This window comes from Ictalurus furcatus, chromosome 25, assembly GCF_023375685.1.
Source record: "Ictalurus furcatus strain D&B chromosome 25, Billie_1.0, whole genome shotgun sequence".
Taxonomy (NCBI): Eukaryota; Metazoa; Chordata; class Actinopteri; order Siluriformes; family Ictaluridae; genus Ictalurus; species Ictalurus furcatus.
The window spans coordinates 12,152,788-12,175,605 of NC_071279.1; positions in this window are offsets into that span (position 1 = coordinate 12,152,788).

Here is a 22,818-nt window from a genome sequence, read left to right on the forward strand (position 1 = left end):
TGATGATGGTGGTGAGTGCTGTCTATCATATTGCTTCAAAATCTCCCATAGATGTTCAATCTATCTACACTATAGCGCCACTCTTCTGGGAAGGCTTTCCACTAGATTTTGGGGTGTGGTTGTGGGGATTTGTGTTCATTCACCTACAAGAGCATTAGTGAGGACAGGTACTGATGTTGTGTGAGGAGGTCTGGGGTGCAGTTGGACTTCCAGTTCATCCCAAAGATGTTCAGTGAGGTTGAGGTCAGGACTCTGTGCAGGACTCACTCAGGATACACACAGGGGCATCGTCATACTGGAACAGGTTTGGGCCTCTTAGTAATTGTAATGCTACAGCATACAAAGACATTTTATACAGTTGTGTGAGTCCGACTTTGTGGCAATAGTTTGTGGAAGAACCACATATGGGTGTAATGATCAGGTTGAATGATCTATTGCCCCTCCATGTTCATATGTTTTGTTTGTGTGGTTTGTTAAAAACCCCTACTTCAAAATGCAACAAAGTAGCAAGGAGAACATCTAGCCCCAATTATTTGTCATGATTGTATGCGTTACTTTTTCTTTTATCTGAAATGTAAAGTACATTCACAGGAACATTTGAAGTCCTCAACACAACCTGGAACACTTCAAACTTTACAGGACACATACACCCACAGCTCATATATCTCACAGATGCTTTTGGAAATATCTGGTCAATAAAGAGGTCAGGTGGTTAGCCTTAAGAGAAACATGATCTCAATGTCAATTAAATCAGACCAATTCAAATGATTAACAAGAAACATAAATATCCTCTCATAAAACCTCTGATCGATTCTCATGCTCTAAGCTACTCATTCTCCAATCTAGTACAAGAGCCTGGCATTTAAGCAAAACATATCCTACCCAGGGGAAAAAAAGCTTCTGAGGTAACAGGGATCCATCATATTACTGTAGCAGCTTCATGTGCACTTGGAACATTGAATACATTGTGTTCCATCTCTCAGTAGTTTGAGGAATCACAATCACAATTCAGTTGTATTTGTATAGCACCTTTAACAATGGACATTGTCCCAAAGCAGCTTTACAGAATATATAAATTCGGAATATAAATTTTAAATGTATGAATTTGTCCCTAATGAACAAGCGAGAGACAACGATAGTGAGGAAAAACTCCCTGAGACGATATGAGGAAGAAACCTTGAGAGGAACCAGACTCCAAAGGGAACCCATATTCATCTGGATAACACTGGATAGTGCGTGTTTATAAGTGTGCTAATACTACATGGTCAAATAGTGCAGTTGTGTAACCAGGAAAATTCATTATAGTGTTCACATGAAGTCTGTTTTGTAGAACTTCTCCACTGTTCACTGATGGAGACTTGAGTGCAAAACTGTGGTAAAAAAAAAAAATGTATTTAAAAAAACAACAGCTTGGTTCTTTGTACATGTTTGTAGGGTTGTGTTATTGGGCCAGATTGATAATCTAGCCCGCTCAGCTCCGAGAGAATAGATGAGTGTGTGTGTGTGTGTGTGTGTGTGTGTGTACGCATGCTTACTAGCAGCCTCAGAAAACAAGAGCCTCTGTGTGCACTCTGTGAGACGCCACCCTATACATGTCTGCAGGCAAAGAACAGAAAGAAAAACTATTTTTGCTCTGTTTTATCATCTCAATCACATGACACATGACCTCGCTGTGTATGCGCACTCCAGTGAGTATGTGTATTCTCTTTGTTGCCAGCTGTTCAGCTAGGAGTCTGGTGCCAACTAATATAAGCACAACTTCACAAATATGCCAAAACACTCTTCATTAGAATCAAATTCTATATGAAATCTTCCACAGATTTACTATCATACGTTAAACACATTTAAAGGCAGTAAAATAAGTTCATCCAATGAACAGTATTAATATTCAATATATTCTATAGTATCCATCATCCATCTCTTTTCTGTACTGCTTATCCAACACAGGGTCACGGGGAGTCTGGATCCTATTTCAGGGGACTCGGGGCACGAGGCGGGGGCCAACCCATCGCAGAGCACAATCACACATCCATTCATTCACTATGGACAATCTGGAAATGCCAGTCAACCTATAACGAATGTTTTCAGAATGGGGGAGGAAACTCGAGTACTCGGAGGAAACCCCCCGAAGCACAGGTAGAACATGCAAACTCCACACGCACATGGAAGAGGTGGGATTCAAACTCCCAACCCTGTAGGTGAGAAGTAACAGTGCTAACCAGCTAGCCACGGTTCCCCTCATATATTTTATAGAACGGGTGTCTAATCTGATCCACAAGGGGCCGGTATGGGTGCAGGATTTCATTCCAATCAAGCAGGAGCCACACCTGATTCAACCGGTTTACTCAGTTGATCTTGGCTTTCAGTAGACTCAGGTGTGGCTTCTTCATTATGATTATCATTATTTGATCATTATCAAATTAAATTAACCTGTTGCAGGTTGGTATTTCCTGGTGAATGATAAGTTAAAGTGTGCTGTGTGAAAGGGTTATGATAAAAATGAAAAAGAATAAATAAAGAAATAAATACATTTTAATTCACAATCATAAAATTCACACTCAATGGTGTTGGTGCAGAATTGAGAAGGTATTTGTATATATACTGGACGTAATACGGCAGTTCAGATGCCCCAACATTAAACCTGAAAGAAATCAGACTACATGGTGATCAATCAGGGGTAAGACAAAGTAACACAGAGTATTGTACAGAGGCGTTACATTTACTTGAGTAACTTTTTGAAAAGAATGTACTCGTAAGAGTAGGTTTAACTGGCCGTACTTATACACTTACTCATTTTTAATCACAGGAATGTACTTTTACGTCGCTACATTCGGTGGCGTTCCTCCGTTACTATTAAATGTTAATGAATAAATGTAGTTTTAATAATTCGTTCATATCACGTATTATGAGGTCACGAGTCTCGCTGTACTCTGCAGTGGTCTGAACAACTGCTCACTTTTTTAACGCCTCAGTCCTGGAGAGGGAGAAGAAGCAATCAAACATACTAAAACACACTCTCTCTCTCTCTCTCTCTCTCTACACACACTTTCCATGGTGTCTACTTTTGTTCTCTGTTGTCTTGTTTAAATGCAGATGCTGACAAGTTTGTATTGTTAACATGAAAATTGTTGTGAAAATGTTTGGTTTTTGGTGTGTGTGTGTGTGTGTGTGAGAGAGAGATTTTATATTGAAAATGACAGGTTGTGTTATTGTACCCATCACAGGACTGGGAAAGGCTGCTTCATCTTGAACCCAGGTTTTCTATCATTTAAACAGAACTTTCAAGGAGAGGTGTGACTTACAGTTCTCCGTGTAGTCCGAGATTCAGGATTTTCCCTTCGTTTTAATCAGATCTGAAGTAACTAGTAACTTGCTACTTGAGTAGTCTTCTCATTGGATACTTTATTACTCTTACTCAATCATTATTAACATTATTACATTTACAGTTTTACTTGTATTTGAGTAAAACTTTTGGCTACCCACCTCTGGTATTGTATAATCAATAAGCGGAAAATGCAGGCATGATGGAGGTATAGATATTTTTCTTGCTCATTTATTTTTTCTCATTCTCATTTTTATTTTATCTGCCAATCATTTAGTAAACAGACATGATCATGTTGTCTTCTATATTGTATTTTTATCACACTAATTAGCATGTAGTATGATGTTCAGATCACAATTCATGAATTCTCAGTGAACGTGTATACTGTCGAGAGATTAATTACACACACAGTTCCCTTTTTACACTCACAATAGCATTTTTTTTCTTCCAGAGAGTTTCAAATTCTTACATCCAGTAGCATTAATAAAAGAAAAATAACGTTAGACTATTTTTTAACTTTGAGGGTGAAATTGGCATTCAGTTAACTGCCTCTTTATAAGACTAGTGCATGTGATTTTGTAAACATCGCCCAAAGCCAGCACTGTCCCTTCTTTTCTCCCAGACCCAGAGAACATGAAGACACTCCATTGTTTTATGTCTGCTGTCCAAATACCTGTGTGTGTGTGTGTGTGTGTGTGTGTGTGTGTGTGTGTGTGTGTGTGTGTGTGTGTGTGGTCCATTAAGATGCTTATGTCTTTACTTTGAAATTGTTAGAATTTGGAAAGCTGGGCAGAGAGTGATAGAAGGAAGAATCAGTTAGATGTTTTCAGCTGAAGTTGTTTGCAAGCTTTATTTGAATGCCCACATGTAATATTGCGCAACTGTTTAAGAAAGGCGGTTGTTGTGTTTTGATAATGAGGCTACTACAGTTGCTTTTCAGTGAGACATAACGCAAATAAGCATGACTGGATTATCTTAGTTAAATATTAATTTACCTAATATGAACAAAATTTTATTACCAAAAAAAAACAAAAAACAAAAAAAAAAAAAACCAAACACAAAAAACCCTACAGGCCTAAGCATAGTATTATTTTTAAAAAGTCTAAATGCATCAGAATTGTGTTCTGTTATAATTCAACTCAAAACTCAAATTACACTTAGCATTGCACCGTCGTCTTGATTTAATAGCGAAACATTCCATACATAGCAGCAAATAATTATCATGAATTTAAGAAGCTCACTACTGAGCATGGGTGGCACAGCATTGCCATCTCACAGCTACACGGTGCCTGGTTTGATTCTGAGCTCAAGTTACTGTCTCTATGGAGTTCTTACTGTCACAATATTCTCAAAATAAATAAACTGTTATAGAATGTTACCGCCCGTAAAACAGACAAGACAGCCTAGCTGATTACTTGACTAAAGTAAAAACAAAACAAAACCCAACTGAACCACACTCAGACTAGAGATAGAAATGGGACAATATAAGAAGAGGCAGCACAGGACAAATAGAAACAGAACAACACTTTCTTTTGTACTAAATACACAACCATCAGATGAGATTTTCTCAACACGGTAAACATACACCATTACACCATACCAAATTAGTCCCAGAGTTCACTGATTATCAGCAGATTATGTAAATAACTGCCAAAATACGAGCGAGAAGAATAAAGTAGGCGCTAATCCCATGTGAATTGTAATGGAATTATGTTATAGAACAGCAATGTGTAAATAGAGTTCACATTCATGTAATAAATACACATTTGAATTTGTATAAATTTGTTTGTTATTTGTTTGATTTTCTACATATGTATTAATTTTTTCTTCAAATACTATTATTAGCTATATTTTTGTTTCGTTATCCCACTCAATGCTTTATCAGCAGTTGCTACAATTCATGCCAATAAAGCTGCTACTAGTGTGAAAACACTAAGAGAATGTTGAGCATAATGAGATCTCTGAATAAGATATCAGTTTATAGTTAGATTTATTTATTTTTTTGCTGCTCTGCTCCCCGGTGATGAAATAAATGACTGCAGTTTAGCTGAAAAACATCTCTTGCTATAGTTGCCATCAATAAAGAAAGTCTAGTTAATAATTGACTATTTATCAGTTAAGACATTTCTGACATGGTCATCATTACAACGCTTACAATCTTACAGAGGGTGTGTACAGTAGGGAATAAACACAGTATAATATTAGCAGCAGCATGAAATTGACAATATACAGGCTGTATTGTCAATTACATGCTGCTGCTAATATTATACTGCATTTATTCTCTACCGTCCACACTCTGTACCACGTTACTTTTACAGCTGCACGGGTTGTTTACATAATCCATCTGCTTGTTTGAGCAGGTTGGGTCATTTAGTTTATATTATATTACATATTATGTTACACCATCATATGATTTAATGCTTCCACTGGAATGTAAAAGCAACTCAGCAGCCAAAAAAGCCTGTTCCATGTGAGTGTAATCATGATCTAATACAAAATCACAATAGAGAAAATCGTACAGTGGTGCTTGAAAGTTTGTGAATACTTTTGCCACTCACAGATATGTCATCTTGGATCGTTTTCCTTAATAAATAAATGACCCAGTATAATATTTTTGTTTCGTTTGTTTAATTTGATTGTCTTTGTCTACTTTTAGGACTTGTGTGAAAATCTGATGATGTTTTAGGTCACATGTATGCAGAAATATAGAAAATAATGAGTAGGGTCAGCTTAGATAACATCAGCTTGTTAACTTGTTAAATAAATAGTCAAGCTACTTGTTTTCTTAATGGGCATTGCATGGATTTTTTGCTATTTATTTTTAGTTAGCATTTTTGCTTGAATTCAATTTGGGTAATTATTGTTAGCTAGCTAGATAGTATCAGAGTATAGATAAGTTCATCTAGGTATTACTGAAATACAAATTCAAGGCTAATTTTATCAGATATAATAACAAAATTAAAATGCAAGCTTGCTAAACAGACACCCACAAGCTCACTGCTAGGACTGCCGAGTGGTTAGAGAAGGCAAATGTAGCTAACATTAGCTATAAGTTGCTTCCTCCATCTTTCACCTCATCTTTCAAGTCAAACTACAACAGAATCTATAACAACATCCTGGCATGCCAACCATGGTGGTTTCACTAAGATTCACATCTGTAGACCTTGTTGTCATATCTCATGGTGCCAAAGGTATGAAAGTCACACATTAAACAGTGGGGATTTCCAAATGTTCAGGTAGAAATGAGGATGTCCCTTATCAGTGTAAAAATGTCTTTATGACTGAATAACACATCTATTCACCAGGGCACTCTACTGAGAGAAATATATTGCCTTGTTCTTTTCGTATGTGCAAGATGTACTAATTGTGATTTTAATACTAAATAAAGGTCATGAAATTGCACACGATTTACTTTATTCATGCTTTTAATTTTTGTATTTGGAGTTCTCGAATAAAAAAAAAAAAGTGCTCAGTGTTTAACAGATAACAGCCACAGAGTGATAGGATAAGCTACTGGGAGTGGTGTGGCAATGTTAAAGCCCATGTTGCCATTAACTCTCTAGTGCTTGTTGTTGCCATGTGACTACTTACAACTGTTATCTCAACTGGTCTTTATTTCGATTGGTCTTTTTATAATAGGTGGGTTTAATTGTACCAATTACGTACTTGAATGAAGACAGATTGTTTAAAGACATTTAAATCCCCCAGTCCTCACCTTTCCCCACACTGAACATCATTTTGAACTAACCTCATAAAAACTCTCCAAATTTCATGACTTTTTGCTGCATGCAAAACGTTTCTGGGACCTAAAGAATGTTTTGATTGTTAGGATCTTATTTTTGTAAAATAATTTTTATTTGGTAAAATACATACACTATATAGCCAAAGACATTTGGACACCTGACCATCACTCCCATATGTGGTTCTTTCCCAAACAGTTACCTGTGCACAAAGCAAGGTCCATGAAAACATGGTTTACCAACAATGTCAACCAGTCAACCTGACTAAAACACCTTTGGGATGAACTGGAACACAGACTGCACCCCAGGCCTCCTCACCCAACATCAGTGCCTGATCTCACTCTTGTTCTTGTGGCAGCATTCGCAGTAAAGTCAACAGAAAAAAACTTTTCATTTGCATGAGACTGATATGACTTCCATTGTGTTTGTAACTGTTCTTAAGAAGAATTTAGAATTTTTAAGCTTTCATAATTATAGATAACATGTTCTTTGTTCAGAACATGGACATGGAGATGTTTTATTGCCCAATAATGCAGGAAGTGAGGAAGAGTCATTTTAGTAAGGGCTGGGTAACTAATGGACGGAACACACTCTGCATTCATTTAACACATCAATATGGATTGTTAATTTAACCTAGGATGCTAGGTTGAATATTATTTACTAGTGGTAAATAACCTAACATGTTAGACTGACTAATCAACTCAAATTTTGGTTTATATTTACTATAATGCTGGGTCAGTTTTTCTGTCTCTCTACATAATCATTATGTGACTTCCTTAAATTAGTTTTGATAAAGACAGTTGCAATCAGAGATTACAAAAAAAAGTTGAATGGAGTCTCATCCATCCATTTTCTGTACTGCTTATCCTACAAATGGTTGCAAAGAGCCTGGACCATATCCCATTTTGGTTACAAGTCAGGGGGCACCTTGGACAGGGTGCCAACCCATCCCAGGGCACAATCACACACTACAAACAATTTAGATGCCTTCTTAGAGATATCTTTGAACTGGTGGAGGAAACCCCGAAGCTCAGGGAGAATGTGCAAACTCCACACACACAAGACGGAGGCGGGAATCAAACTCCCAACCCTGGAAGTGTCAGACAAACATGCTAATAACTAAACCATTGTACCCCTGAATGGCGTCCCCAGAGATTGTTACAGGAAAATCTAAACAAACCACAAACCACATCAAGAAAACCAAGGGGTTGGCAGAACAGATCAGGGACAAGATTTTAGAAAAATATCTGAGTTTGGTCATGAAGATATACAGTATATAACCAAACTGTTTTTGGTTATTATTTACAACATTTAAAAAGTGAGAGAAATAACTTCCTCAAGTCAGACAATTTGCTAAGCTGTGTAGAGAACAGTATAACTTAATCAGTATCATGATTAGTATCTATTACCCCAAACAGACCAAATTCATTTCACTCACTTCCTTTTCAAAATCATTAACTTGTGTACCAGGTACCTTAGGTACACATTTACTTAAACAAATACTACTTCTACTAGGGCCACAGGCAACTAAAGTAAGTTTTATAATTATAATTAAATAGTAACTCTGGATGGCCTTTAATTTACAGAAATACTAGTAATGCAAATGTTTTTTTTCTCTCCATCTTTTTTTCAGTATGAGTATTTGCTATTTTGTCATTGGAAGTGGAGCCTTGCTCTTGGTAAAGGCTATTTAAAAGGTCTAGTTAAGAAAGTTGAGCTTTAATCCCACAGACAATTTAACAGCTGTGACCCCACTTTTGAGTAGATTCTAGGCATGTTTTACTGTAATATGGAGCCTCTGTAAAGGACAGCTCACAGAAGTTTGTGGGCAGCTTTCACCAAAATTCCTATCTCAACTTCAACTCAAAAACAGCATAAACAGACTTGAAACTAGCCCCAAAAATGTTAGGGCATAAGACCGGATGGATGCATTTTTCTTCTGTTTTTCAGTATTTTTCATGGGGAACAAGTTATAAGTGGTGCACATTTCTGGATTTGCAGTTTCTGTGATACATTATACAAAGAACCTGGCAATCCTGCTCATGGGAAAAGGACCAAGTTAATTACCGACAGGAGGTCATTGCAAAAACATTGCTAGTGGGTTTTATTTAATGATCATTCTCCTACAGTATGAATTCAAAGAAAATCGTCTCAGAAAATCTGCAGGTATTATAATAAAAGCAGCTTAAAGGACCCCATATTGACGTACGTCCTAGCTCTTAGTAGATTCTGATAGTGGGTCCAGCAAACCTTTCTGATTCTCAATATTACAAGCCCAAAAACTGAAGAAAATCTAATCAAATATTATTAGATGGCTATTGTTGTCAACTGTCAACAACAGCTTCTTAATTTGTGAAAGATATTATTGTTTTGAAACATTTTTAGCTTCCTTACTCAGTCACATTAGATAGAAGATAAGGTTTGCCAGAAAGTTCCACAGGTTGATTAAAGTTATGTTCTGCCAACTGCTATTTCTTATTATAATGTATGAATGAGAAGTTTCCAGGGCATAGTGGACTTCCGGTATAAGATAAGATAAGCTAAGATAAGATAATATGTAGCTTTATTGATGCCCCATGGGGGAACTTCAGTGGACACAGCAGCACTGTAGGAGCAGTAACAAAGAAAATAATTCTTTAAATATCTATAGAATAGAAATAATAGCGATAATAGGAATAATAAAATAGATCTGTGTGTATGTACATACATGCTAGAGTTCTATTTGTATATGTTAATGAGCAATATTCTTGGTATTTATATACATGTGCAATATCTGTGGAATGACAATTAACTGTTGAGTGTGTTTGTGTGTGTGTGTGTGTGTGTGTGTGTTTGTGAGACTCAGTCAGTAGAGTAGGAGATAAGTCAAACAACTTAGAACATGGTACCTTTTCTTTGAACCCACCCAGTTTTCAAGTCATCAAAAATATTGGAACATGTGACTGACAGGTGTTTCTTGTTACCCACGTGTGCCCTGTTGGATTGATTGTCTAAACAATTAATAACTTGTAATATCTAATCTTGGTTTGAGCCCTGGGTTTCACCTGTGAAGACTGTATGTGTTAAAAAGGATAAGCTAACATGAAGACCAGAGAGGTGTCTATGGGAGGAAAACAAGCCATTTTGAAGCTGAGAAAAGAGAGAAAAATCGATCAGAGGCATTGCATAAGCATTGGGCATAGCCAATACAACAGATGTCCTGAAAAAGAAAGAAACCACTAGTGTACTAATAACCTCAAGGGAGAAATACCCCTAAACAAACAACAACTGAAAGAGTCTGTGGTAAAAGCCTGGAAAAGCATCACAGAAGAAGAAACAACAGTTTGGTGATGTTAATGAGGTGCAGGCTTGATGGAGTGATTGTAAGCAAGGGATATGCAACCAAATATTAATATAATAAGTGTTATTTACTTTCATTTTCTTCAAGACTATCTGTTCCTATACCAAAGGTGCCATGTTCTAAGTTGTTTATCACATCTAGATGAAAGAATGAAAGAAATCGGGCTTGTCATTCCAATACTTTCAGAGAAGTCTGTATATTGACTGAATGAAAGGAATCATTGCTTTGTTAATAAACAGGATCTCACTGTTTTGGGGTTTCTTGGCTAATTAATTTAATTAGATGAGAGCTAGCAAAAGGACAGAAATGCTAGAACACAAAGACAAAGTTGTCAAAAAAATTGCCTGTACTGAGGACATAACAAAAGTAGTATGAGGTATCATCTACTTTCCCCCCCTCATCTGCATCTCACTATATCTTCCTCACAGTTGCTCAAGAGGCAAAAAAAAGTGGCACAACACACTATGTCAACATTATAGGCTATCTATGATGCTAACAGAACTGTTAATGCTAACTATATTAATGCATGCATTTAGTGAACCAACTTGGCTGCTGTCTAACAACCCTAACACAGATTTTATTGTTTCTCTGGACTTCGGGCCAATATTAGGGAAAAGCTGTTACCAAAAAAAAAGAACAAAAAAAAAAACAGAACAAAAAATACATTTTCTTGGTATCTGAGCTTTTTGCCAATCTGTAACTATGGAGCTGTTTGGCTTCAGGTTACAGAGACTGCACCAAGAGAAAAATGGCAAACGTTAAAGGAATAAATAATATTACTGCACAGGAAAACCACAGAATTGCCAAAATCATAAATGAGATTACAGCTTTATTTATTTTTTTTAAACCAAATTAAGCTGCAATTTAGATGCAAGGCAGCAATCAAAGACACACATTCATGTGTGCAATATTTTCTCCTATATTTCTCCCATATTTCCCACACATGTCTATGGCTTCTGTGGTAATTCTTTGGTAATAATGATAGATGAATGAAAAACGGAAAGGAAAAAAAAACAAACAAAAAAACAGAGTTTAGTATTCCAGAGGCAAAATTTAACTCAGCACCACATGGGACTGGATGTGATTCAAAAAGAATGATAGCACAATTGCTGTTTCCTTTAATTGTGTTTCCTTTTCAGCTTGTTAAAAACCCCTGTTTCCACAATGATGCTATGAACAGTTCTCATGCACTGGGCTGTGTAAAAAGCATTTGATGGCTGTAAAGCTGTCATTCTGATTTTGAAATGCCTTGACATTTGCCAAAGAGAATCAAATTTAAGTTTGAAAACAATGCTACTTAAGAACAGGTTTGCACAGAGTTTGTGGTAAATACAAGCTTACATCATGCGGTCTGATACGGTAATGAAATGCCTGGCAGCACTACAGACCTGAACAAATCTAACAAGTATATAAAGGTGTTTGATCTAGACAAATTGTGAAACAGCATTAATCTCAAGGCTTGTTTGATTTGAGATCAAATATAAATGGTTATGAAGTTATACAAGTCGTGCTAAATGCTATACCGGTTATAGATCTCTGTTTTTAAGGATAATAGCTATTCTAATGTGTTAATGTGATTCAACAACCTCTACGGTTGGCACACAATTGGCTCACTCAATTCATTAAACAGTTTCTACCATGTAACTGTCATAACATTAGAGCAAGATGTTGGCCTACTGAGACATAGGATTACCAGATGGTTTGGTGTTTCATGCTAAGAGGAATATGGAGGCCGTTTATATATTAGGTATATATCTTTTATTTTACATGAAGTTTATTCTAAGAGGATAAAGAAAACTAACAGCGGGCTCCAGTACCACTATGGAAGCCACAGCAGAGCTTCTTCTTTGGCAGGTTTAGAGAAAAAAGAAGAAAAAAAAAAAGAAGAAGATGCAATCTTTGTTCTGTGTGGAGGATGAGGTAAAACAGAATTTGAGGGGATGAAAGAGAGCACCTTGTAGCCAAACATACTGATTCATATCTTCTGATCTTTATCCTGGCTAGATGGTAGAAATGCAAGCATGCAAACCAGTGACTGTTCAGAAACATCACAGGTCTAACTGTGAAATTGTACGGTGCTAAATCTGATCTGTGCTTGGCAGAGAATCATGATTTTGGGAGCCAGCACTGTGTAACAAAGCTCCCTTGCTTCTTTTCAGTAGGACGGTGGGTTAAAAGTCTTTTTCTCGTCTACAACTTGTAAAAACTTGAGTTTTTCTCCACACAAATTTTTGTTATGGTAAAATCGCAGTGTCACATAGATATATGGATTATGTAGGCCAATGAATCATGCTTTTTGATATGATAAGGGAGCTGCATGATGGATTAACCTGGGTGAGCATGTAGGAAATCAGTACACCATTTAATGTATTGCAAGAGATATCCTGAGCATGCAACAATATAAGCTGGATCACTTTAGTTTGTATGACCTCTGGGTTTTGTATACTCCACTTGCAGATTAAGGACAGATAAAACATTGAGCAGTTTTCTACAGAACAGGCTTTGTTCTAGCTGGCATGGTGGTGCAGTTAGTCGCATTGCCGCCTCACAGCCTTAGGGTCCTTGGTTCTATCCTGAGCTCGGGTTACTTCCTGTAACGCATGTTCTCCATGTGTTTGTGTGAAGAACCTCTAGGTTCTCTGGTTTCCTGCTGTCCAAATCCCTGCAGGTCTGTGAATTGGCTATGCCAAATTGAATGTGTGTGTGTGTGTGTGTGTGTGTGTGTGTGTGTGTGTGTGTGTGTGATGGACTGGCATCCCATCCAATGACTTGTCCTCTGTGTTACTGATATAGGCTCTGGAGCTTCCCTGTCCAAGATAAAGAGGTCACTGAAGAGTGAGTGAGCAAGGCTTTGTTCCTGTATCTTCAAAATTCCTACATAATTAAGCGTACAACAGAATGATGATGAACCACAGTGCACCAAATGCTAGTATGTTACACAAAGCTGCAGGTCCTAATAATGGATCCGTTTCAAAGTTGCCTACTCTCTGTGAAAGATACTGTATGGAATAAGTATAAAGAAACAAAATAAAAATATTTATGCATAAATTCTCTCTCAATTGCTCTCTCTCTCTCTCTCTCTCTCTCACACACACACACACACACACACACACACACACAAAGCTACATCCTTTTCCCGCTTGCTCACAAGGGGCAACAGACTAGCATCTTCAGGCTATAGCTAGAATTTGTGCTCACATGATATTCACACACACCCACACACACACACAGCACCCCTGTGGGGAGGGCATTAGTGGTGGTGGTGGTGGTGGTGGTGGTGGAACTGGGGGTGGAAGATTTTTCCAGAGTGCAACAAAATGCAGTACCATCTAGAAGAAATACTTTTAAGATCAGTGGGCTGGAAGACATTTTAACACTCAACTAAGGGATTCATCTACTGAGCACTTGAATATTCCAAGGCATTTTAACATCTGAAGGTGGACAGCCCAGGTCACAAACTTTGTTATGGTTACATGACAACAGTCATAAACCTTGTTGTGCATTTTAATGTGTGTGCAGTTGTTATCTTTGCCACATTTTCATTAGAAAGATCCTTCCATTTTCTGTACCGCATACCCTGCACAGGGTCACAGGGAGCCTGGAGCCTATCCCAGGGAACTCGGGGCACAAGGCGGGGGACACCCTGGACAGGGCGGCAACCCACTGCAGGGTGCAATCACAAACACTCATACGCACGCTAGTCACATTTGGAAACGCTAGTCAGCCTACAACGCAAGTCTTTGGACCAAGAGAAGAAACTGGAGTACCTGGAGGAAACCCCTGAATCATGGGGAGAACCTGCAAACTCAATGTACACAGGTTTTCAATTCGAACCCCCAACCCCGAAGATGTGAGGCAATTGAGCTAACCACTGAGCCACTGTGCCCTGAATTGGAAAGACATTCAGGCAAATACAATACATTAGAATAAAACCTTTATTGCAAACATATTTTTTCCTACTTCCTTTACATAACCTAGTAGATAAGCCCTTTCCACTGGGGCTATTACCTCCTTTCAATCTGTTTCACTTTAGTTCTGAGGCAGCAAGAAGTCAGAAGAAAAAGGAAAGCGCGAAGACAACAAGAGGATTATTAAAGAGGTGGATTTTCACATCATTTGAAGTCCAACACATAAAACCGCTGAGTGACAAAAACATGATTGAGACTGAGATTGCTTGGATTGAGAATCAAAAACGGTCATCATATAACCAAGCAATTTTACTCTATTATTTCCATGATGAAACCATAAACATTCTACAACTCCAGGTTAAGACAACTTAATTTATTCCACGGCCTTTGACTTTGCTCTGGTGAGAAGAATGTTTGCAGTATCAGTGATATGAAACTTGACATGGTGGTGGTTAATGCACCATATTGTGTGCTCCTGATAAACAAATAATGACCTCAGGGTCACCTCAGGGTCAGAAGGTGGTAGGATAAAGATCTTTAACCCTACAGGCAGCAAAATGAACTTTGAACTCATTTGCTTTGAACATTTAGAGCTGTATCTGGACATCCGGGAACGGTCGTGTATACGGCTAAAGCTTGAAATAAACAAAGGTGGGTCCAAATAGTGGAAAAACCTGTATTAAGGGTAAATCCAGCCTTGTGTGCTCCTAACCGCTTTCAGCTCACATTTCTCCACCACCCAGTGCTCTGAGTCAATGTAAAAGACTCAATATGCATGGTAAGACATGATTTATTTCTTTTATTGTGTTTTACAAATGGAAAAGCCTTCTTAACATTCCTGGATTTCACGTTTTATGTTGACTTCAAAAGGAAAATCCATGAGATTTGTGACAGCTTTATTAATTAATTAATTAATGACACACAATACTTTTAAATTTAAACTTAAATGAATTTCAGTTACAGTCATGTGAGAAAATAAGTACACCCCACAGAAACTGTTGGCTTATTTGGACAAGCACACATTTTATCCTCTTCGAAACAGTGTCTATTAATAAAGTTGATACACTATCAAATGACATAAAGTTGACATTATCTAGTCATTTTCTGATATTAAATGAACAAAAAACAGATCAGTCACATGGAAAAAGTAAGTACACCCCTACATTTATCACACCTTCAAATCCATAAAATCAGAATCAGGTGTTGAAGATTGGGTGCCAGTGATTAGAACCTGCTTAGGGAGTGCAGGAGGAACCTGTCTCTTATTTGTACCCCTCTCATATCTAGTGTCTGATGTTCCCTTTGTTATTGAGGTGTGTGGTGTCATCGTGCCAAGATCTAAAGACTTCTGGCTGGTGAAAATATATATTTATATTGACTTGTCTCCTGTATCTAGGTACATTCCAAGATGATTGCACACTGTCAGGCATCTATGTCTGTTTGTGAGTATGAACTATCTGTTATTATGGCTGCTTTGATTACCAGCCATACAGGAGTGAAATAGGAATATTGTATAAACTTATGTATATACAGTATATGTACTGTATATGTATTACATGCATTATATATTGGTCCTGTTTGTCATAAAGTATAGAAAATATATTTAGAAAAATATATAGAAAATATACAACCCCAATTCCAAAAAAGTTGGGACAGTATGGAAAATGCAAAATAATTTTTTTTGTCTTTTGAAAATTCAATTCACCCTGTACTATATTGAAACACACATTATTTGATGTTTTACTTTGTGAATTGAACTTGTTTTTGAAAATATACACTCAAATCTGATGACTGCAACACACTCCAAAAAAGCTGGGACAGTGAACTGTTTATCACTGTTTAGGAATGTTTACCACTGTGTATCATCACCTTTTCTTTTAACAATACTTATTAAGCATTTGGGTACTGGCGGAATCTTCCCCAATTCATCCATTATGCATCTCTTCAGCTGCGCAACTGTACGGGGCCTTCGTTGTCTTATTTTGCACTTCATAATGCGCTACACTGTCACGTACCGTGGGTGGGGAGGGAAGCAGTCGCAGGTGACAGAATCCAGGCAGAATAATCCAAAGAGGAAAGACAAAGTCCGTGGTCAATAAACAGGTGAGGGTCAGGCGATCAGGCAAACAGGCAAACAAACAAACAAAATGAAGCTAGGCAGAAATCGAGGTCGGGGACGGAAAAACTGGTCAAAAGTAACTTTGTAAACGCACGAGAAAAAGGCTTAGAGAATGGCACAGAAACAAGTCAACTGAACATTACTTCGCAAAGTCTCTTCGCTTCCAAAGTCTCTCTTATGCTGTGGTGTGAGTGTGTTTGTAATGGGATGTAGGTGTGTGTGATTAGAACTCCAGGGAAGGCGAGCACATGCGTGTGTGGGAAGTGTAGTCCTCAGCGGCCATGTTTGTAGTTAGCGGTGCCTCCTGGGAAACTGAGTCATGGCTGGGCTGAGATATGACACACACATTCTGAATTGGAGATAGGTCAGGACTGCAGGCAGGTCATGCTAGCACCCGAACTTTCTGCTCACGCAACCATGCGCTTGTAATCCAGGCAGAATGTGGTTTGGCGTTGTCCTGCTCTGGATGGCAGCATATGTTACTCCAAAATGTGTACATATCTTTCTGCATTAATGGCCCTCACAGATGTGCAAGTTACCCATGCCATGGGCGCTGACATGCCTCCATACAATGACAGACTCTGGCTTTTGGACCTGATGCTGATAACAGCTCGGATGGTCCTTTTCCTCTTTGGCTCGGAGAGCACGACGGCTGTTTTGTCCAAAAACTATTTGAAATGTCGACTCGTCGGACCACAAAACACGATTCCACTGTGCTACTGTCCATCTCAGATGAGACCGAGCCCAGAGAAGTCAGCGGCACTTCTGGACAGTATTGATGTACGGCTTCTGCTCTGCATAGTAAAGCCTTAACTTGCATCAATGGATGCAGTGGCGAATGGTGTTGATGACACAGGTTTACCAAAGTATTCTCGAGTCCATGTCAGGATATCCATTACACACTCATGATGGTTTTTAAGACAGTGACGTCTGAGGGATCAGAGATCACGCACATTCAGAAGTGGTTTTCGGCCTTGCCTTTTACGCACAGAGATTTGACCGGATTCCTTGAATCTTTTAATTATATTGTGCACTGTAGAAGGTGAAATGCCCAAAATCCTACCGATTTGTCTTCGGGGAATGTTGTTCTCAAAGTGTTGGATTATTCGCTGATGCATCTGTTGGCAGATTGGCAATTCTGGACACATCCTTGCTCTTGAAAGACTAGGCCTTTTTTGGAGGCTCTTTATATAATATATATTTATATATAGTTATAAACTATATATATGTTATATATTATATACTATGATTAGACGATTGCCTCACCTGTTTCACATCACCTTCTTATTTCAACTCGTCACATCGCTATTAGTCCTAAATTGCCCCTGTCCTACCCTTTTTGGACCATGTTGCATGCATCAATTTCAAAATAAACGTTTATCTTCAAAAAACTATGCAGTTGATTAGGTAAAATATCAAATACGTTATCTTTATACGTTTTTTGTTTAAATTCAAGTCAAAGTACATTTACAAATCACTCGTCTTTGTTTTTATTAGCATATTCCATACCGTCCCAACTTTTTTGGAATTGAGGTTGTACAACCATTAAGCTAAGAAAGACCTAAGATTGTGTCTATATTTATATTGCGAACCTGTATTTAATGTACCAAGTTCACTGGATATATTGTGTTTAAGGATGTCTTTAAACATAGGCCTTGAAACAAGTACCCCAATGGGTGCACTCTGGCAAGTCTGAGTGTTATTGAGTACGGGAGGATTTTAATGTCTCTGCAGTTGAGGCTGCACCATAATCGATGTAGAGAAAAGAGTGGTTTGTCCTGGTGCAATGATGCCTAGTGTTTTTCAATATGTAGCGGCGGCGGCTTTTTTGTCCAAGTGATAAATCAATTGGACGTATCGCTTACAACTCAGGAGTTTTAATCTGGGCTCGAGACTCTGCAGAAACAACATCAGTCCATGTGGGTAATTAGAGTCAGGCCTCGGGCAGGGAGCAGAGACCTACCGTGCACAAAGGAGCTGCCCAATCTCTTACAGCAATACTGTCCCTGTTGAGTAGAGAGGGAGAGAGAGACAGAGAGAGAGAGAGACAGAGAGAGAGAGAGAGAGAGAAAGACGCATGTTAATCCACGGAGTCGAGTTACACCTGAAAGAGAGAATTTCATATCGAACAAGGCTGAGAGGTAACTAATTAGATTAGGCCCCATTATGCTTCTGCAATCCAAATGCATCATAAATGGGATTTGAGCTCCCTGTTAGCGCCAATAAAACAAAATAATCTATGGTTGGGTTTCACTTCATCGCTCACCGGGGACTTGGTTGATCTGCATGGTTTACTGTTGAAAGACATCACAGGCAAACTTTTTGTTAACACATTAACATCTTAGCCATTGTATCATCCTGATGTTTTAGCTAGAAGCCCAGCAATATCAGCTCTCATGTATTATATATACAGCCCTTTATTTCACAGGCTAACTGGAAACAATCTTTGATTTAATACTGGCTAGCCAATACAGGTGTGGCTTGACTGTGTGCAACTGCTTTAGGTTCAAGTAATATTTGTGCTATCCGTGGCTATAAGTCTAGCATCAAGAGACTGGGCCCTGATCATGCCATTTGGCCAATTAATGGAGTTCAAGCCTTTCATAATGTCTCCCTTCTCCACTCCAAAGTTCCTTTTCATTACGGACAGTGCTTTAAGTATGTGTTCATTCTCACTGAATAATATATTAAAAATGTTCCAACTGCTCACATTAGTGCCAGGGGTCTCAGGGTGAGTCTGGAGTCTGCAGCCATGTCCCAAATGGCACCCTAAGCCCTGCAGGCCTCCTCCAAGTTTCCACCTTGGCGGTGTTGTTAATGTGTAGGCCTACGGTGCACAAGTGAGATAAGGTGAGAGTATAAAAGCAAACATTTGAAACAGTCATTGCAGTGCCTTCACAATGATGACACATTTAATTCATATCAAAAGACACTTTTGGACATCTTGATTATTTACTTTTTGTTTGCCCTTGGCTTTAACTTTGCTGCATCCGTCGCAACCCATTCGCTGCGAGTGATCCTCAAAAATAATCATAATAATCACAAGTGGTTGCAGGTAAAAGAGACTACTGCTGAGTCCAGTTTGCTTCATATGCAGTAAGTGTACAAAAAGGATTATTGTTAGAGCTGTGTTAAACATAAAATGAGAAATAGAACCACCTCATAGACCTAGAGGGCAAGTATGCCATTTGGGACATGGCCTGCATGGTCATGTGATAGAGTCCACACTCCACTTCAGCTCATCAGCAGGCTTTATCTGGCACTGAGAGGGCTTGTGATACTTTCACCATCGCAGAACCATTATTTCCGTTGAGATAGAGGCTTTAATGTGTCAATAAAATAATAATTTATACGGTAATGTTTACTGTTTACTGTTGTGTTGACATCTATTTGGACAGAAATGTCCTGAACAATGACACTCGTAGGAAAACAGTCTGTTAGAACCTAATTAATCTGGTGATAAGTTTAAATGGGTGAGCACAAATGACTCTTAATTATGTGTGTGTGTGTGTGTGTGTGTGTGTAATATACTTGTTCGGACGGTCCCTTTCAAGTATATTGTTTTTGAGTAAAGCTCTGCTTTCTCAATACATGCACACATCAAGTGAAAATATCTTCAATATGTGCAAACTCATCTAATATTTCTTATTATGAGATTATTATAAATCAAGTAAAGGACTCTTCAGCCTGTTTTTAGATGCTTCTTCTCATTTGAAGCATTAAATGTTCTTATTGTATTGGCGATAATGTTGCTTTCTAGGGTAAAATGTCCAAAAATAGGTTCAAAATCTTATATTTGGTTTAGTGTAATCTTTGTAATAGGAACTGCTCTCTCTCTCTCGCTCGCTCTTGCGCTCTCTCACTCTCGGATTGTTTTTTATCAGTCTGTTTTACATGATTCCCTGACAGTATGAGTATTTTGATGTTTATTAGGTTGGTTAACCCTTTGGCACTAAGTGTTTTGAGTGACAATTTGAGTAACAGATCTGACAGTGTGGAGATCAACTGGATATAGAGCTGTCACAATGAAGCATCACAGACAGCATCAACAGAGACTGGTTCAATATTAACTGTGGAATATATAAATGATGTTTCATCTCACACAGACTAACACAGAGACACACATACACACACAGGAAACTACTCCACATGAAACATTTACCATTTCTTGGCTATACTTTATATCATATATATAATAGTAGTGTACGAGTCCCTCAGTTGTCCTCAGCGTGAAAAGATGGATCTCAGCATCATATAGACACTGTTGGAAAGGGTTAAAATATGCAGAAGATGCTGGAAAAGTAAAGAATGTGCAGGACCTGGAGGATTTTTCTGAAGAACACTGTACAGTTTAACTGCTCAGGACAAACAAGGGACTCATGAACAACTCTCACAAAACATAAACACATCATGTCGTTAATCATCCAGGTAACGACACACAGTATTAATAATTAAGCGTATGTAAACTTTTGAACTGGTTCGTTTGTATAAATTCAATTATTATTGTGTCTTGTGGACTATATATAATATTCAGGGCAGGTCTAGATAAAAAAACAAAACGCAATGTTTATGGGGAAAAAATGAACACTTTGCAGATTCTGCAAGGCGTATGTAAACTGCACATTGTTCATACATGATTAATTTGTCTGGAACTTTAATTTGCTGGGCATACAAGTACACATCCATACACACCGTTGCAAACCCAGACACTTGTGCAGACTTTTGCATGTCTCTACATGATTGTTTTCTGTCTGTCTTTTGCACTCAGCTCAGTTACTTGTCCTGAGTTGTACTTTAACTGATTCTCATTTTCATGGAGTGCTGACAGATGCCTCAGTGCCTTGAATGCAGCTTAGTGCTTTGCATACCACCACCAACCCCCTCACCCCACCTTCTGCACCCCCAGCACACACAAACACACACAGTCTCTCTCACACGTATACCATTTGCATAAACATTTTATTAGCAAGATTATTTTCACACTTCACTCCGACTGAAAATTATCCTGCTTTATCAGTCATAACTCCAATATAAACTCATGATAAACAAGAACTGGTGCCAGACAAGCACAGATCCCCAGGATCTATAGAATCCATATAACTGATATAGCTGTTTGCACCAAAGAGAATTTTAAAAATAATTTCTTCATCTGTCTTAAATCTTATTCTGTGAGTAATTTCGGGGGGTGGCAGGGGGAGGGTGGGTGTATGCTTAAAATGCATACATTCAGCTTTAGTTCTTCTAAAGTAGCACACTATCTAAACAAACAAAGGTCTGACCATATTACAAAGACAGACCACACTTACAAGTGAGCAACACCTCTGTCAATTTGATGTTGCGCATCGCCCTCTAGTGGAGCCGTGCATATAGTACAATCTAAATCTACTGAGTGGGTCTAAACCAGCTTAAACAAGTCCCAAAAGATCATATTATAGTTAGTAATGAACCTTTACATTTGTTCAGTAGTCCAACATCTTAACCACTGAGCTTCCACTTCCCCTTTAAGCATACAAGGCAAAGTAATAACCATGGGTGTATAGCAACGAATAACAATGAGCTAGAAATATAGCAGCCTACTTATGTTTGTTTTAAAAAATATCACTCTAATATAGGTTTTATTCCACTCAGGTAAATATTACATATGGCATTATTAAATAAGTATAAATCAACACTTATGCAAATTGCACTTACATGCAAACACTGCATTCAGGATGCCCCATGTTATTCCAGCCTAAGTACAATGACCACGAATGTCTGTCCTGATACAGAGATACAGAGAGAGCGAGAGGGATGGAGATGCTACACTATATGGTCAAAAGTACAGTATGTGGACACCTGACCATCACACCCATATGTGGTTCTTCCCCAAACTGTTGCCACAAAGTGGGAAGCACACAATTGTATAGGATGTCTCTGTTTGCTATAGTATTCCAATTTCCCTTCACTGGAACTAAGAGGCCAAACCTGTTCCAGCATGATGATGATCCTGTGCACAATGCGAGCTCCATGAAGACATGGTATGTTAAGGTTGGACTGGAAGAACTCGAGTGTCCTGCACAGAGTCCTGACCTCAACCCCACCGAACACCTTTGGGATGAACTAGGAAACTGACTGCACCCCAGACCTCATGAGTGCCTGATCTCATTAATGCTCTTGTAGCTGAATGAACACAAATCCTCACAGCCACACTCCAAAATCTAGTGGCAAGCCTTCCCAGAAGAGTGGAAGATATTATAACAGCAAAGGTGGACTAATTTCCACTTGGCTACAAGTCAAATGTCCCCACAAGTGAAAACCAGTTTTTGTGGGGACATTTTGTACCTGCCAAGATATAAAACATACACACACACGCATGCAAGCACACACACACACACCAAAAGACAAAATAC